Below are 17,878 nucleotides of genomic sequence, written 5' to 3'. Positions count from 1 at the left end.
TTTTAGAAACGCAGTTATATTACTGTGTGCAATAATAAAGCCGCTCCATTACTACTTTTTTTTTCAAGACATTCCTACTAAAATGTACTTTCCCGCGAAATTTCAAAGGAACTACTTTCTGGGTGGAGGTTGTCGGCAACCTAGTTACTTTTCTGTCACTATTCTATCATTATCTAGACTATATCTGTCTGTCAAATATTTTAACAGGTTATAGTAGATCTCAAAAGGAGTCAAAATAACTCAATTTGCCTTATCCTTTTTTTACTTTATCTACAAGCTGTCTACAATCTGAAAATCTGAAAATTTCTCAGCAAATTTAAACTGTAAAAAATAAGCGGAGAACGCGATAACTTTGGTCCCGATTTTAAGACCAAAGTTGAATAAATCGTTGTGTGTAACAAAGGCGTAATTAAAGATTATAGCCCTTGGGCTTTACACATTCCCTCTGGCTATAATCTTTTGGATTATGCCCTTGATACTCAAATAACTACTAATACAAATTGCAACCCTTATCCAGAAATAAAAAAGAACTCACGTTATCGCTAGTCGCTAATCAGCTGACCACATTACTCACCTGAAAAAAAGTAAACTTTAGGTAGATGCTGAATAAATTTTATTAGCAGTAAGTAGATGAAAATTTTTTTACTGTGAAAACACGTGCCTTGTGAGTAGATTCAGCTCGATCCCATAATCTATCCCAATCGTTAAATTTTAAATTCGGCCAAGAGATAGAAACCGCCCCCAGAAAAAATCACTAATAAAAATTCCGTGCTACTAAACATGGCCGACCGGAAACCAATCCACCAATCATTTGTTTTTTAGTTTTATTTTTTTTCTGGCGGGGTGACAGTTGGCCGGTGCGTCCAAAGGGGCAGGAGGCGGCGGCACCGGCGGTCACTGTCACTCAGCCGCTAATGAGTAATGACTAACGAGTCTCGCGTGAAAATATGCAAATCAAATTGGAAGTCCTGTTTAATTATTCAATGTAACCTTCCCCGGGAAAAATGCACTAATACAATTTTTGATGTTGGCTGCATTGCGGGCCGTGTTTTCCTCCGCTTCGGCTATTTGTTATGCGTTCGTCAAATTTCATCCCTTTTCTCCACGTTTACAACGCAAGAGGGACAATGATGAAAAACTGAAAAAACTGAAACGGCAAAAAATCGAACGAAAATTTCCAATGCCATTCAATATTTTAAATTAAAAAATGCAGTTTCGAATTGTTATGTTCAAATTAGACTTTACTTCAAACATTCGACAAAAAGAAATCTTTTATTATAACCAAAAATTCGAAACAAATAAATTTATAAACTATGCAAATGCATCGGAACATTTAAAATTTTTGGCAAAATTTACATTAATAATAATTACGTATTTTAAAGTTTAACGCCACCGTGATAAAATATTGAAATTATTTATTTACAATGATTTTAATTATAATAATCTAGTATAATAAATGGTACGTACAAAACTGCCTACAGCTAAAATTTGTTATGTTGGTTTTGATAGAATAAGGAATGACATACTTAAATTGTCAATCTTCAATCTTGCCAACTTTATTCAACAAACATAGACCACTTAAATTGTCGTCTTACAAACAATTTGTAAATTTACATAAACTTTAAAAACAGCGTCATTAATAGTAAAGCATAATTAATAAAATATAATTAATTCTAAACCAAATTGAAAATAAATAAATAATAAAACTTTTTATAAAATTGGATTTTATGTCATACTTTCAAATAAAAAATTCACATTATGTCGCGTTTTTTGAATTTTCTATTACATTAATTTAATAAAATTTAAATAATAACAAAATAATGCACTTTTAGCGGAAAATCGAAGCTCACCATGCCTTAAAACACTATATGGCTGTTTTATTCCATTAAATTTACATAATGATGAAATGCTAATTTGCCAAATAATATATTTGAAATAAAAACCCATTTTGGGAGAGAAATAAAATTTTAAAAACCAATTCACAAAATTTTTGGCTAATAATTTTTTCTGCCCCACCCTGTATGTAACTCTATTTCTTTGACCAATTAATTCAGCCTATCTGCATATTTAATTTAAAAGCACTTATTTGAGCCCACAGCCATTTAAGCTTTCCACATATGACACGAATCCAGGCTTAAGCAAAGACCTGGAATTAAAAATAAATCCAATCAGCCACACTTAATGATTTTGAATGAAAGAAAACATTTTTTTGATAGATTTGCAACAAGGGACGCTTAAACGATCTTGATTTCATTTTAATGAAAAAATTTACATCAGTTTCAAATGTCGTATGTGAAATCGTATACTCATTTTTTGATTTTTTCGACGATTTTATACAAAAGTACGGATTAAAGGGATGCTGATTGGTTTGTGATGAGTTTGGACAACTGAGTTGTTTTTATAACTTTTTCCTCAAATTCTATTTTTTTATTTTTGTTATTGTTTTTGAAAGTTTTAAAAATATATGCTAAAATTTCACGTAGCATTAATAATAAAAACGTTTGTTGTAGTTTTTATTTGCTTCTATTATACCGGGTGTTAACTACAGGAAACAAAATTATGCAGATTCAGAAATTCATTTGTGGTAAAATGTCGCTCGCTGTTATTGTAGGTAAAGTGAGAAAAACTTCTTCACTGCTGCTAATATACGCTCGATGCTTATTTGAACAGTTTTGAATAATTGCAATGTAGCGACTTGAAGTTTCCGTAAAATGTTTTTCCCACTTAAGTTATTCGTGCAATCTAACAGTGTATAATGTCTTTTAGTTCGTTAATTAACAGTATTCATTTTATATAAAGGTTTCTAATTACATAGCATATAGCCTATAGACTTAGTAGCAGTCGCATTAATTAATTATAATTAAGTTTTAGTTGGAGTTCGGGCGCCCGACGAGGGTCTGGGAGGCGGCGGAGGTGGGTGGCGAGCGGCGGGCAGTCAGTGCGTGATGTGCATTTTGATCATTACTGATATTATGCAGATCGGTTGAATTTAGAAGATCCTCACAAGACTCTATTTGCAATAGAGTAAACAAGGTGTTTTTCTTGTCTAAGATGCGAATAGGTGGGGATGAGACACTTCTCAAGGCTCTCGAAGAAAATTTCATTTTGTGTAATTAGCCAAGACCATAACAAAATTTCTTGCAGCATTCTTTCTTTTGACGTTAAGTAACAATAATGTTATCTAAAATTTAAACATTTTCAAAAGCAACACCAGAAATCAAGTATACATATGTACATATTGAAAGTTTTCCTTGTCAAGGAAAAGTATAGGGCGAGGTTTTTAAAACTTCAAGAATTTTCACAAGAAAATACATTTCATTTAAGGCCATTTATCTGAGTGAGGAACATTTTACACCATTAAATTGCAGTGATCCTGACAAAAATAAAACCATAAACCATACAACCGAAGTGGTACCTAACCAAAAATGTAAAAATCTCAAAAACCATAAAATTATAAATCTGAATTCAATTTAATCAACAAAATGCAAAAAAAAACGTTTTTTTTTAATTTGTAATAAATAATAATGTTAAAAATATTGAAGTATTTTTTGAGAAATTACTTGTATGAGGAATTCTTGCCTGTCTTCAGGTTAAAACCTCTACAAAGGAACCTTGAGTGGCTTATTTTCATTATAAATTATATTTTAGGAGAAGTTCTTTTTTAGAACCAAGAAATCTAGTTACTAATTTATAAAATTATATTAGAATTTTTAACAAAATTGCTTTTTTCCGATTCAAAATATTAATAGTATGCATCTTATCTTATGCAAATGTAAAACCGATTTGCTGCATACATTTCACTAATATTAGAAATTTAATTTAAATAGCATATCGATCAGAAGGTGCAAAACTAAATTGAAAAAACTAATTCTTGGTATTAGCATTTTGTCAATTTTCAAATAATTTTGCTTTGTTTCTTTTAATTTCAATGGCTAAAAACAGAAAGATAAGTAGATGGTGACGCCACAATGATAGTTATAATATAATGAACTGGAACAAACAAAAAATATAGTACATAATCTATTAAAAATTATTATTCCTTTTATTTGAAATTTTTGCAATTGTCAGTCTTTTTACAGAAATTTAATCTTACAGTTGTCAAAACTATTTACTCTACCGTTCCGTAGATGGCATGTCTCTAGCCAGTTCCAAAATGTACCACCAGAAGAATTTGTCACATGTGTACAGACGGAAGGCCGTTCAAACAAGTTTTCAAACGAAAAAAAGAAAAATTGAGTTTTAAAGAAATACAGTAAACAAATGTGTTTTGTTACAATTAAATGTTGTTCCTGAATTAAAAAAGTACCTCACACACACAGTAACACAAGAGTTTGTATCTCATTTTGAGTATTTGTAACGGATTGCAAAATTCAATAGTTTTTATTTTTTTATGAAAAAACGCATTATTTAAATTGCATGAAAAAAATACAGTAACATATAAGTGGGTTATCTACAATACGCCAAAAATAAATCAAAAAATTCTTCCGTACAGTTTTTTTTATAAAAAATAAAATGACCAAAAATAGAGGGTGCGCCAGAACTCGTGTCTCAGAGAAAATGTTCAAGTAAGGTAAGGTACCGGGAACATGAAAAAAATGTTTAAAAAAATTCTATCACTATTTTTTGACACTTGACATTTTTTTATGTCTAGTTAATGATATTGTTGATCTTGTATATGTTTTTTTTACAATTATTTACTAAAGTTACAAAAATTTTGCCAATAAAAGCCACAAATAACATTAAACTGACAATTTAAGCCATCAAAAACTTATGATATTTTTTCAGAATTTTTAAATAACGATTTATTTTTTTATTCAGTATAGTTCAACCTTAATATAGAGTCAAAGTTGTGAAGAGTATTTGCAAAACAGTTATATTATAACAGAAAAATAACTATCCTCATTCTTTTGTTTTTTTATTTTTTAATGCAATTTTATTGCAATCCAACTTTTATTTTTAGAATTTTAGAGTTTGTACTCGTATTTTATTTTAAGTGCAAATACAAGAATTTAGTGAAGGCAGAATTTTGAATTGTCAAAACTTTTTTCACTGTTGTCTTTTTTTGTATTTTTTTATTAAAGTTTTGGAAAATTTAACTTATGCTTCAAACTGTTGATGTTTTTAGATTTCTAATTCCCAAGTCCAAAATCAAGAGAAAAATGAACCTTTTTTTCCACTGAGTCAGAATAAGTTTTAATTAAAGATTTGCTTCTTTCAAGTTAAAGAAAAAATGTTATTACATTGCAGATTTGGCGTAAAATCAAAGATAAAAGTTTTTTTCCTCTTGTAAACGCAATCCGGGATACCTACTTATACTATAGGTATTTAGAAAACTTAACTAGCTTATGCTAAAAATGCTTAATATTTTGTTTGAAAAATCTACGGTGGTTTAAATTTTTTGAGTTAGCTAAAAATATCTAGTAAAAAAGCTTTAAATTTTTAAATATTGACGTTTATTTGCACTTACAATTAAAATTTGTGTTCAGCGTTTTTAAACGGAAATTATCAAGTTCAAATTGGGAAAGTTAGTTATATATTTTATTTTTGTCACTAAACATTTTGTTAAATAATAATTATATGCAGTTATATTTTTATGTTGACAATTATTGTCCTTTGAAAGCAACAAAATTAGAACCCAGTACTACTGTTAGAAACAGACTGTAAAAAAGAGCGACAATATTATATTAAAAATTATTTTCTCCCTACAAAAATTTTAATGAAAGATGTATATGTAGAGAAATTTATTGCAAAATTTATTTCAAATAATCTTGAAATTGACTTACAAAGCTGTCTAAACTCCTCCAAGTTCCAAATTTTGCATTTTCCATCATTTTTTCAAATTCCATTACAAAAACCTTGGAACTTGCCTAACAAACTGCATTACAAATTGCTTCCAAATTTCAAGAGTACTCTTTTTATGACTTCTGCTTTCACTTTTATATTTTTTAGACTAATTTACAAAAATTGTTGGCGAATTGTTATGCCCGTTGTTCTTTGCTACTTTTTTTATTAAGATTTAATAATAAAATAAATAAAAACCGAAACTGCCAACTCCTTTTACGAATGAATTTCCCCTTAAAAAACACAACTTCAAATCTGAATATCTAGTTTAAAAGAGAATGAGCTTTGAATTTATGTCATAATAAAGGTATTGAGCAGAAATCCAATCGCGATTGATTTCTTACGTGTTAGTTTAAAAATTCAGCTTGAGCGTCTGTAGTATCCGGAGATTAAGTGCAGATTTGCGAATTTGAGGAATACTTGTTGGTATTCCGGCGTCGGTGCAGCGTCGCGGCGCTCCCGTAATAAACGAAGACAAATGTTCTTTGCGAGTCAATAGAGTGAACCGCCCCAAATAACCAACGTTTCAGCCCTGTTTACACCGTTGTAAATTTTTTTCCTCTGAATGCAAATCCTTTTGATTTCGTCGAATTTCGGCTTTGACGCGTTAATTAAATTTAAACACGCGTTTAAAATAATGCTAAAGTTGTTTTTCATAACGCAATAAGCTCTGACAGTTCGTCCGTTCCCACATGCGAAAATAAAATAAATTAAATCAATCAGAGACAAAGGGTTGGAATTACGTCGACGGTGGGGATGAAAAAAACGAAAATGAAACACACACACACACCCTGAAAAAAAATAAAAAGCGAAATATATTTTCAATGTCTCGTATCAATTTAATTATAACGAACATGCAGCTTGTTTAAATGAATTTGCAATTGATGTGTGAAACCGAAGCCATGTGTTTAATTAAAAAATCCTTTGTTTTTAAGTTTAATAAGCACTCCAGTGACTAAACACGCCCCGTATTGAACTGCTATAGAACTCGCACGAATAATTCTAAATACAATTGGGAACGATGAATAAATAATTCAACTTTCATCTGAGTGCGGCCCTTCATCCGTTTTTATTTTCAGATTTCCCACATCAGGGGGTGGAAAAAACGTATGTATGCGTGCACGAGCCGCTTCTTTGCCAACAGACCAATCAATTTTTAACGAAATTTTAATTGATGCTCCAAGTGGCAATTAATAAAAAATTACGCATCCCTAATACCATGCCAACTCGCACCAAAAACAAACCCCCGAATCAATGATAATATTTGGAGGACGTTAAGCTCACAATTTACCCTGCAAAGAGGGAGGGCGATTGCAAAACCCAGGCTTTACAATCTTAACTAGCCTTTGTCTAAAAAATATCTATTTAGCAATATTCTTTTTAAATATAGGGTGAGTCAATTTTGCGACCTTGAAATTACAAGAACAACTTTTTAAAATTAACTAAAATCACATATTTTCAAATTTGTAAGAGGTTCCCTTGTCCAAGATTCAACTTTGTTTCAACTGACCATAGATTAATACAGATATGACAGTTACGGTAAAATTGTGAAATAGATGTTACCCCCATCAGGCCGCCCGGCCTTTCCAACGGTCTTTAGATACCGCCAACTTCAAATGTACTTTAGGTATTGAAAATAATCTTTCGTAAATCAAACAACAAAAAATTACGTTATTAAAATGTTTTCAATTTGCATTACTTTGATCCAACTTCCCAAATATCACAAATTTTCCACCCGGCAAACCATATCCACATGCATCACCCATCATAACCTCAAAAACTTATCTTGTCAAAATGTAAACTGCGAAATAACTTAGTTATTTATTTGTATTGGTTGGTGCCCATGTTGGTACTTTCAAGGCTGCCAACCTAAAACGGCCTTCTCAACGGTTGTTTTGGTGGCATGGAAGGGGTATACCTGATACTAACAAATGATCAGTCTGATATTTCACTTTTTTTATATAATTCACAACACTTATACAGGTTGTATAACTCCATTATTTTTAAAGATATGACAGTACTTCTTGGAACAAAGTTCCAACAGTTTCTTGTCATCTATTGTTTAGCACAGATGCTAATCAATGCTGTTTCCTGTCTCACCGGAAGTGACATTAATTTCACTTTTTTAAATGAAACACCCTGTATATTTTATTATTTTTGGATTCCTCATTAAATTGTCTTTCAACAAGCTCACTTACTATTATTTATCACCAACTTATGATTTTAGGAATTTGAAAATTAAATTAAATAAAGAAGGTTGTGGAAAGAATAGAACATTTTTATTTAAAGTATTATAACGTCTTTAAAAATAATGAAATTATGGCTTCGACTTTTTTTTATAATATGGAAACTAATTGTTGTAATATATTTGTAGCAATACGTAGAACACAACTGCTATGATTTTTTGTGACTCTTGGTAAAAAGAACAGTGAAAAAACAGTTTGTCTATTTTGGCACCAAAAAGCTGTCATATCTGAATTAATCTGTGAAATGACAACATACCGTAAAATGGGGTTACTTTGACATTCGGGGTTACTTTAACACGTTATGGGACTACTTATTTTGTTTCATTTTTAGTATAGGTACCTACCGAAATTATGTTTATTTTATTTTTATGCCATATAAAAGCCACAACATACCAAAAAATGGCTTATTTATTTTTTTTTAAGAAAATACGATTAAAATATATTATTTTTGTTTTGCGTTTAATGAGTCTAATAAAGTTTATTTATATCATATATTACATATTTTTAGTTTTATAGAGTAAAAGTAGCCAGCAGGCTAGCACAACTTTGATTTTCAACGTAATTAATTATAGGGACTGTCAAAATAGCTCCGAAGTCGTAGTTTCTTTGACACCAAATTTTCTAATTTTTTTTGGAAAAACTATGACCTTGAGGCGAAATTTTAAGTTTCTTTGTTAAAGCAGAAAGATCAATTGTTCTGATGATAATTTTTTCAAGAAAATATTGCAACAAATAAAAAAGTTACATTAACAAAACCTCTCAAACTTTGTCAAAGTAACTCCGTTTTACGGTACATGCTATAAAACGTTTTTGTTTCTAGATTTCGGTTGCAGCGTTGTCAAGTTATAAAAACTTTTTTGGACCATTCTTCCAGCATCTTTATTATTAAAATTGAGAAGATATTGCTCTATAATTGTTATAAAAAACCAAGGCTAAATTGAGATAAATAGTGTGATTTTGCAAGAGTTGTGCAAAGTTTTAAAAAATGCAAACAATGAAAGAAGTAGCCTGTGGGTAGTGGGTGCGTCGTATTGACCACATCTGGCATATCTAGGTGTCTGCGCAATTAAAGGTGAACTAGCGGTGTCTTTTTGCGTAGGTGGTTGGCAATAAACATCCAACATGGCGTTATTACCAGTCGTACCGCAAGAACAAGACAAATGAGACGAGGGAGCCGTTTAGTTATGCAATAGAAAATCGATCGAATTCGGACTGTAATCGCAAGTCGTCGAGAGGGGAAAGGGGGTGGGCGAAGAGCGACCAAAGGGGCGGCTGAAAGGGTGAAACCAGGGGGTCCAAAGGGGTGGCTGGCACATAGTCCTCGTTCTGTGCGAGCACCACCTCATTTGAATTTCTAATTAGCAAACCTCCATGCAATTATTGGATTAATGTAAATTACGACGACGCGTTGTGCTCAGTGGCAGGGCAGAGGGGCGAGGGGACGGGATAATTAAAATCCGTTGATTAATATGTAAATTTAATAAGATTACAGTTCCAGGAACGAATGGAGCTACGGCAACGGCATCGCATCGGCCCGCTCTCCTATAGCCGTATAACCAACCACCTCCTCGATTCAATACAGTTAACAAGTTTTTAACAGAGGAGACAAGGGTTATTGCTGGATTAAACGAAAGACGAAACTTACAACTTACAACGATATAATAACACTTTAGGCACTCATATTTATAAAAAATTACTTTTTACAATTAGACAATTCGTTTTTATCTCACTATTACAAAAATGTGCAAAAAAAAACAGTAAAACAGGACAGCTCGCTTTAGTGGTGATGAATAACACAAAAAAGAAAAACTTAAAATTTCTATTAAAAAAAAGTACACAAAAAGTGAAAAAAATCGAGTAGAGAGGAGGGAAAAAGTAAAAAAACGTCACTAAATGTTTCAAAATAAGTGAATTGTAAAAGAAATTTGCTTCTGCAATTGGTATTTAGTCTAACATTTAATTTTTTTTGAATTAAAATTATTCTACAAACAAATACCTACACAAGTGGTTGAATGCAATTTAAAGTTGTGGATGTATCATGCATATTGTTTTGGGATTAATGTGTATTAAATAAATTTATATGTACAACCTAATTAGTGAAATTATCATAATTCCATTAAAATTAGTTAATTATTTGAATATAAATGCAATACTCCTCATTTATTTAGTGCAAACGTTTAATTTCATAATTATTTGTTAAAAGCTATCCGTGAAGAATTTAATCGACTATAATTTATGGCAATTTACAAACAATAACATTGCTATTCATAATAAGACTGTCCACGAAATGTATTAGATAACAAATTTTTTAGTTTTTTCCACTTTTTGAGATTAATTAAATCACATCATTAATATTTAGTAGGTCTTTTAAAATGCGCATATTGTGATTTCACGGAATTTCGCATTTTAGCAATTTAAAATATTACGATAAAAATGACAAAAGTACAAAATGTAATATAAAAGCTTTATAAAAAATTAATTAATTTTTCTCTTCAAAAGCAATTTATTCATAAATATTATATTAAATTTTTATTTGTATTTTATCTGTAATGTTTTAATTTTATGTAAAAATTAAAAAAAAATGTGAATCATGTTCTACACACTGAAAGTGACATTTTGACCGTTGGAGTCATCTAACAAATGCATTTTCATTTTCATGCTTAATAAATGAAGACTGTTAATGATAAAAAATGTTAAGAGTACGAACGAGCGGTAGCGAGCGAGTGCCTTTAATTGGCAAAAATAATCGCCCATTACAATATTATATCGTTGGCAGCTTCTCAGTTCGTACAATGTGATTCAAACAAAACTACGAACTAAGGCTAACTTAGATATCTTTGGAAAAAACATCATACATAAGCTTGAGCACCGCCTTCTTAATGAAATATATCAATATCCTGCCTGGGTATTTTGCAAAAAAAGGCATTGGAGCAGTGATTCCAAGTTTTTCCTTAGTTATAGGAATTTTCAAAGAAAAACTAAATTATTATTAATTATTAACGAAAAATAACGCAACTAATAAAAGCTAAGAAAGAAAACAAGCAAGGAGCATTGATATTGACGTTAAACACTTTAGGCTTAAAAAAATTCTCCTGATTAGAGCGCCAACGGAAATAAAATGAACTCAAAAAATGCCCTGGCGAGAACTATTCTATCAAATTGATTGCTTGAGAAATTTAAATTGTCAGACTAACAATTGTTATTCCCTTAGGGATGTCCAAAGATGAGGGGCTCTAACCTTAATAAATAAAATATTTGGAATTTAACCCGAATTCACATAAATTTATTTGGAATTATTAGAATTACTGGAGTTCTTTTTGGGAATTACATGGAAATATCAGAGATTTCTTAGAATTTATCGCTGGTTATGTCTGCTGTAATTAATTTGTAATCACTGCAAGGATGTCCGAAAATGAATGTACAAGACGCACTAATCATCTACCTAGCAAAAAAACAAAAGACGTGCAATTTTTTTGACAATATTATTTTTCAACAAAATCCCTCCCTACATCAACACACTTGCGTCATTTGGGCCATCATCAGAGTCAAAACGGCGTTTTCGAAAATTTTTCTCAAGTAATCGAAAAAGATAAAAGTTAGACGGAACCAAGTACGGACTATAAAGAGGATGGTCTGTCATAAGTCATAACGAAACTGCAAAATTGGCTTAATTTTGGCAGCCTTATGCACGGTCGCATTGTCATGCAGCACAAACACTTCTCAATTAGAAAAAAAAAACCTGGTGTGAACATCACACGACTTTCTATATCTTACTTATTTAGAAAACATCCTTACGACAATAATTTAGCAATTGTTTTTGTTTGCTATCCATTATTATTTTTATTTTATTACATTTTACTGTCTAATAAGGTATATTTCATGATTCTAAATAATTTTTATTCTCATGAATTTATTGTTTCTTCAACAGTATAATTTTGCAGCCACTTTACGGCCGATTTTTGGTCTTTGCGGCCGAAGGGTGCGACCGATTTTTACCAATTGTTTCGTGCTGCGTAAGTTACTTACATACCAAATTTCAAGTTTCTAGCTTTTATCCAGACACACACACACACACAAACACACACATACGACCCAATGGCTCAAACCAACTTTTTTGATGTCTTAAAGCTATAATTCGTCCAGAAATGCAAAATTATAGGTAGGTCAAATTTCAGCCGATTACAATACTTTCCTTATGGAATAAGGAAAGTAAAAATGAGTCTTTTCTGGTAAATTGTATTATGTAAATTTTCAACCTGTTTGCATAGATGTCCGCATTTATTGTTCTCTTTTTTTAGCATACATTTAATCAGAAAAATGCCCCTGATGTCCCGAAAAAACATTTTCACTTCGGGGATCGTGTTCGACGAATTCTCGTCGGCTAAAATTTTATTGGGTGATATGACGCTGTACCATCCTTATAGAAGGCATTCATTCCCTCACGGATTGTTTTCGGTTAATGGCCCTTTTTTGTCAAAAATTTTATGGCACTGCTTTACTCTAATTTTCAGTTACTCATTTTTCCTCAAAATTTGCTTTATAAATTGTAAACTAATTATCACAATTAACTCAAATTTTGGAGATAATGTTAGAATACATGGCACTATTTTGATAAATTATGCTTGAGCGTTTCAATTTTTCATAGCTAAAGTCTGTTTTTTTTTTAAATGGAAATTACCAAGTCAAAATTTTGGTGAAAAAATTGGTAGCAGCTTGTCTCAATAGCCAGAAATTTTGTTTGCTCTTTGTTTTTGTCCCTAGAAATTGTGTTACAAAATTATGGTTATGTGTTCAAATTTTTGACTTTTATTAATCTTGTGTGCCTTTTTGCTCTTTAAAAGCGCTATAATTGAATACCTGAGAACAGACATCATTATCTAAGGTCTAAAGACAATTCAGTGCTAATAATTTTGACAGAAACACACCGCAAGTAAGTACAATGTTGTGTACAAGAATGAGATTCTTGTTACAAAAACTTTGAAGAAAAGGATGTATATACAGAAAAAAGCTATTTAGCAAAAGATACAAGTAGGTATTATGATGATTGGCAATAAATTTTGTGTAATTTATTGAAAAGAGCTCAAAGTTGATGCACTTTCTTCTTCAGCTTTAGTTTCAAAATTGTTACTTCTACAACTCGTTCCTCAAAAACGATGCACAAGACACTAATTTAATTTAATTTCTTGTCAATTTTTTGCTAAAAATTAAGAATGTTTAGCAAGCCTGCATTACAAATTTCGTCTACATTTTAACGGGCCTTTGTTCTAACTTCCTGCTTGCGAACTATTCGCTTCCAAATCTCAAAAAACTATCAGTGTACCGAATTTGTTTCTTTTTTGATGTTTGGTCTCTAAATTTTCTTAGACGATTTTTTGTGTTGACGTTTAATGACATTGTTTTCAAATTAATTCAAAAAACCGAAACTGCCAACTTCCTTTATTAAAATTACCATGAATGAATTTACTAGTGATGCCAACGTTAAGACTGTTTGGCATTTCCATTTAAAAAAAAACAGACTTTAGGTACATTTCTTTGTAGTACTTCGTAGCATATTATGAATGAGTTGGTTGTAGTTGTATGTGAATCACCCTATATATTGAACAGCTGAACAAAGAAGTAAAACAAATGTTATATTTTTATTCAATAGATGGGACATTCTTTCAGTGATATAAGATTAAAGTGATAATCCCTGGAATGAAGGGTATGCGAATGGGTCTCTGCGGGGCGAGCAATTAGAGTCCGTCCATCGCACAAACGGCGCGTGAAAAATATAATGTAGTGGTGATTTTTCGGAAGGGAGAGGATATTTTTTATCTGGTCCCCACTCGTTATGCTTTGAACGGTCCAGCACATTACTCATGCACCGGCGAGCCTGCAATTTTTACTTAGAAATAAATCATCATTATTGGCCGGTGTCGGAGCGGCTACTGGCCAGCTCACTTTTTGCGAAGGGACATCCATTAATGCATATCTATTTAAGCTCGCCGCTTTGTTTATGCTTACTGTTTAATTTATTCCGACTCGTCATACAAAGATAACTGCAATGCAAAATGTCGCCCCCGTTAATTATGGACAAACATTTTTTACGCACGTCAAGCGCTTTGGGACGTATTGATTCAGGGGCGGTTTTGCTGATACTTGGACACCAGTTACAATCACAAAAGGGGAAAAAAGAAATTTGCTTAATATTTCTTGTTAATCTTACTGATAGTAAATAAATTCAGAAAATCAACCACTCGTTTGGTTCAAAAGAGAAAAAAATGGCTTAAAAATTATAAAACATCTTGTACATTCTACAAGATGTTTCGTCCGTAAGGTCCTAAGATCTCTAAAAACATCTTACAACGCCTTTTTTTGATATTATTTTATTTGTCCCATAAAACAAAACAAAAATTCAACAAAAATTTTCATTGTCTGCAATATGCGTTTTGAATTGAAGCACTTTGATATTAGGTATCGTAAATTTCAAATAACACTAGCCAACAAGCATTTTGTGACTAAGAAGAAACCAGTTATTTTTTGTTCAATTCTATGTGCTAAACTCAAAAATGATAAAGAAAATTTCATAGCATGTCAGATTTTAAAGTTAGGCATTTTGAGATATCATATTTAAGTATGCTCGACAAAATCGCCGAAAAAAGAAACACTTAAAATTCATTTTCTCCATTCTCATTTAATTTTTTTTCCCCCAAATTTGGGTGCCATTAATGATGAGCAAGGGGAAAAGTTCCACCAGGATATATTGACGATGGAAAAGAGGTACCAAGGGAGATGGGGTACAGCTATGATGGGATATTCCAGATAAGAGAGGTTTAAACACCCTATAAAAGAAAGTCAGTTTTGGCAACAAAAACTCATCTACAACAGATTTATGTTAGAATCTTATACATCTTCAACATTGTTCTTGTTTAGTGAATAAATTAATTTCTTTCGTCGTCTATTTAATTAATTTCTATTTGAAAGGAACAATTTTTACGATAAAATTTGAGAAAACTATTTTCTTGTAACTTAAAATCTGTACGTGATGGAAAATTTTTCTTATCAAATTCTTAATTAGGGATGTTAATGTACCCTGATACACGTGACAATAGATCAATCACATAAAAAAAAATGAAATTTGTTGGGTAGTGTAATTTATGATTTGTTAAGTTGAAGTAGAAATAAATCTGCGACAAATAAAAACCCAAAACCCTAACAACTGCGACACAGTCCCAACGGTCATTTTAAAATCCAGAACTGGAATAAGTGACACACGTGTTAATTTTTTTTATTAAAGAATTAAATTTTTGTTAAATCAATAATCTCTACCTCAATTCTAGGTTTTTTACATTTTTTTTTACAATTTCAGTTTAATTCACAAGAGGTGTTTTTGAGGTGTATAAATCTTGACTTATTCTAAATTCCGTTTTAAACCTAGCTACAGCGAAAGTGACAGCATAACAATTATATTTTTTTAGGGTTCAAAAGTATATATGTACCTACACATGTTATCCTGGTAAAATTATCAAGTTTTTTTTTTTATAAATACATTCTACAGGATGATTTAAAAGTGACGGACTGGCTCTTGGTTGGTGATAAAGGACATCCAACTGAGTAAAAAGTTCCCATTACAAAAAATTGTTTGAGCCTTTCTTCGCGAGATTTAGCTCCTTAAAGTTTATATCTTTGGGTTAAGTTTTTTGACATCTATATCAAGTATTCTTGAATTTAGTTAGCGGAAACGGCAGATCTTGCAACAATTAATAGATACCTGTTGAAAAAATCTACAATTTGTGTTTTATAGTGTACAAAATAATTAACAAAATAGCAAAAACAAGAAATTAAATCAACATTAGAAACAAAACAGCTAAGGAACCTACATGATAACATGGAAATTGAGAAAACATCTGAATTCATTTTTATGCTTAGCTGCAAGTGTTCTTGCTCTCACAATTCGAGAGTTGGTCCGACACTTTTGAATCACCGGCATGTTTATTTGATGATTTAATTGTTCTAACATTTTGTGGTAAGTTTTTTTGATAAAATTTGATAAAATTGAATTTTTTCAAGAAAGTGATGCCTTGTTTTCCAAATCTTAGGTTGGTAACTTCTTTACAAAGTTGCTAGATTTTCGTTCGGTACAAATATGTCTAAATTGTAAAGAAAATAAAACAATCTTAATATTAAAAGATAAGCCACGTATTTAGGAATTTAGAAATCAAAGAATTTTTGGTGAGTGTAAGTTTAAATGAAATTCGCCAATAAGGAAATGACGATGATGATATGCAACACAGTATAATAGTAACGCTGCAATCAGAGGTATTGGAGCAGGGTGGCCACTATCGATTTCCTTAGCAGGGAGCTGTGGTCACTGAGATAACAGCGGCGGAGATCCAAGAATAATGACATTTGTAAGGGGTAATCTGGGTAGATTTTATTATAGGTAGGTATGACAAATGTAGATGTATGCACGGTAATAGCCGAAATTTATATCCAGTCAAAGTCATAAAAAAGTTAAGAAACTTACAGTTGAGGATGAAAATGTCTGATTGGTGAGGCCAGCTTACCTAAAACAAAAACAAAATATGAATCAATTTTATACATTAAATTGTTAAATCAAATTATTCTTTTTCCAATTTTGTTAGCAAATTTTTATATCATTTTACATCAGATTTTATGTTTGCTCAGTTGCAGAATTAACACGAATTGAAAAAATAGCAGATTTCATTTTCTACACACAATTAAATTAAATTAATTGTAATTGTAATTAAAAATTACAAGTGCCAATTTGTATTACTTTTTGCTTTCCGTATTTATTTTTTTTTCTTTGTAAATTATTCGTAACTGGAGACTCAAGTCATTTGTTAAAAAATAACCATTTTCGTTTTAAGTGTCAACTGCGATGAGGTTCTACTGTACTTCTACTTACTAACGTTGTTTTATTTTATAAACTCTTATTTTTAAAGTACATTTTTTATATTTCTGTTTTTTATTCTTTTTTCAATTTTCCTTAATTTTTCTCGAATCATTTGTGTGTAAAAACATTCTATTTTTATCATAGAAAATAGTTACTTTTGTTAAAAGTAGCTAAAATACAGTTTTTGCAGACGTATCGTTGCTGTTTCCGAACGAGGCGAAGCCGCGTCTTAATTTTTTGTTTTGTTTAAGGTCCCAAAAAACAAATACACATCTCTTTTTAATTAAAAAAAAAATTGCCACCGTAGTAACCAAATTGACTTTTTCGTCCTAAAACCTGTTTTTTTGGGACTGAGTACCGAAAGTAACCACTTTACCTGCTATTTTATTTAGTTCGAAAAAGACTCATTTTAGTTATTCAAATGAGTCCCTAAAACATCTATTTTCGGGAGCGTAGAAAAATAGTATATTATGTAACTATTGCTATAAACTTTGGACACTCGCTTCGCTGCGATTTGCTAGTGCTTAATAAAACGAATGTCTAAAAAAGTTTATACACGTGTTACATACTATACTTTTTCTACGACCACCAAAATTACTTAAATTAAAAATTAAATTAAAGGACAGAAACCTAACTTCAGCCCGTGACTAATACGACAGTTGCTACTAGCAATGAAACTAATACGCATATTAGTTACGACTTGTCAAGATGTATACAGGGTGCGCCAGAACTCGCGCCCCAGAGAAAATTTTCAAGTAAGGTAAGATACCAGGAACATGAAAAAAATGTTTAAAAAAGTCTATCTGTCAAAAAATTTTGCCACTTATTTTTTGACATTTGACATTTTTTTATATCTACTTAATGATACCGATAATCTTGTATATGTGTTTTTACA

The 17,878-nt window shown here is 31.1% G+C and overlaps 1 protein-coding gene across 6 annotated transcripts in view; it reads right to left on the bottom strand.

Annotated features, from left to right (window-relative positions):
- Positions 1-17,878, bottom strand: part of LOC123010528 (POU domain, class 6, transcription factor 1) — a 131,254-nt gene that overhangs the window by 40,685 nt on the left and 72,691 nt on the right. Inside the window, exon 1 of one of the 6 annotated variants that reach the window (XM_044407529.1) lies at positions 536-556. The exons of the other annotated variants lie outside the window; for them this stretch is intronic. The gene's annotated coding sequence lies outside the window, so the exon portion shown is untranslated. Of the gene's footprint in view, positions 1-535; positions 557-17,878 lie in introns of those variants that run through there. 6 annotated transcript variants of the gene reach the window in all.

This window comes from Tribolium madens, unplaced genomic scaffold, assembly GCF_015345945.1.
Source record: "Tribolium madens isolate multiple individuals breed KSU strain unplaced genomic scaffold, Tmad_KSU_1.1 Scaffold_19;HRSCAF=116;Tcas5.2_LG9, whole genome shotgun sequence".
Classification (NCBI taxonomy): Eukaryota; Metazoa; Arthropoda; class Insecta; order Coleoptera; family Tenebrionidae; genus Tribolium; species Tribolium madens.
Note: the sequence above shows the minus strand (reverse complement) of the source record. Positions and strands in the feature narration are given on the sequence as shown.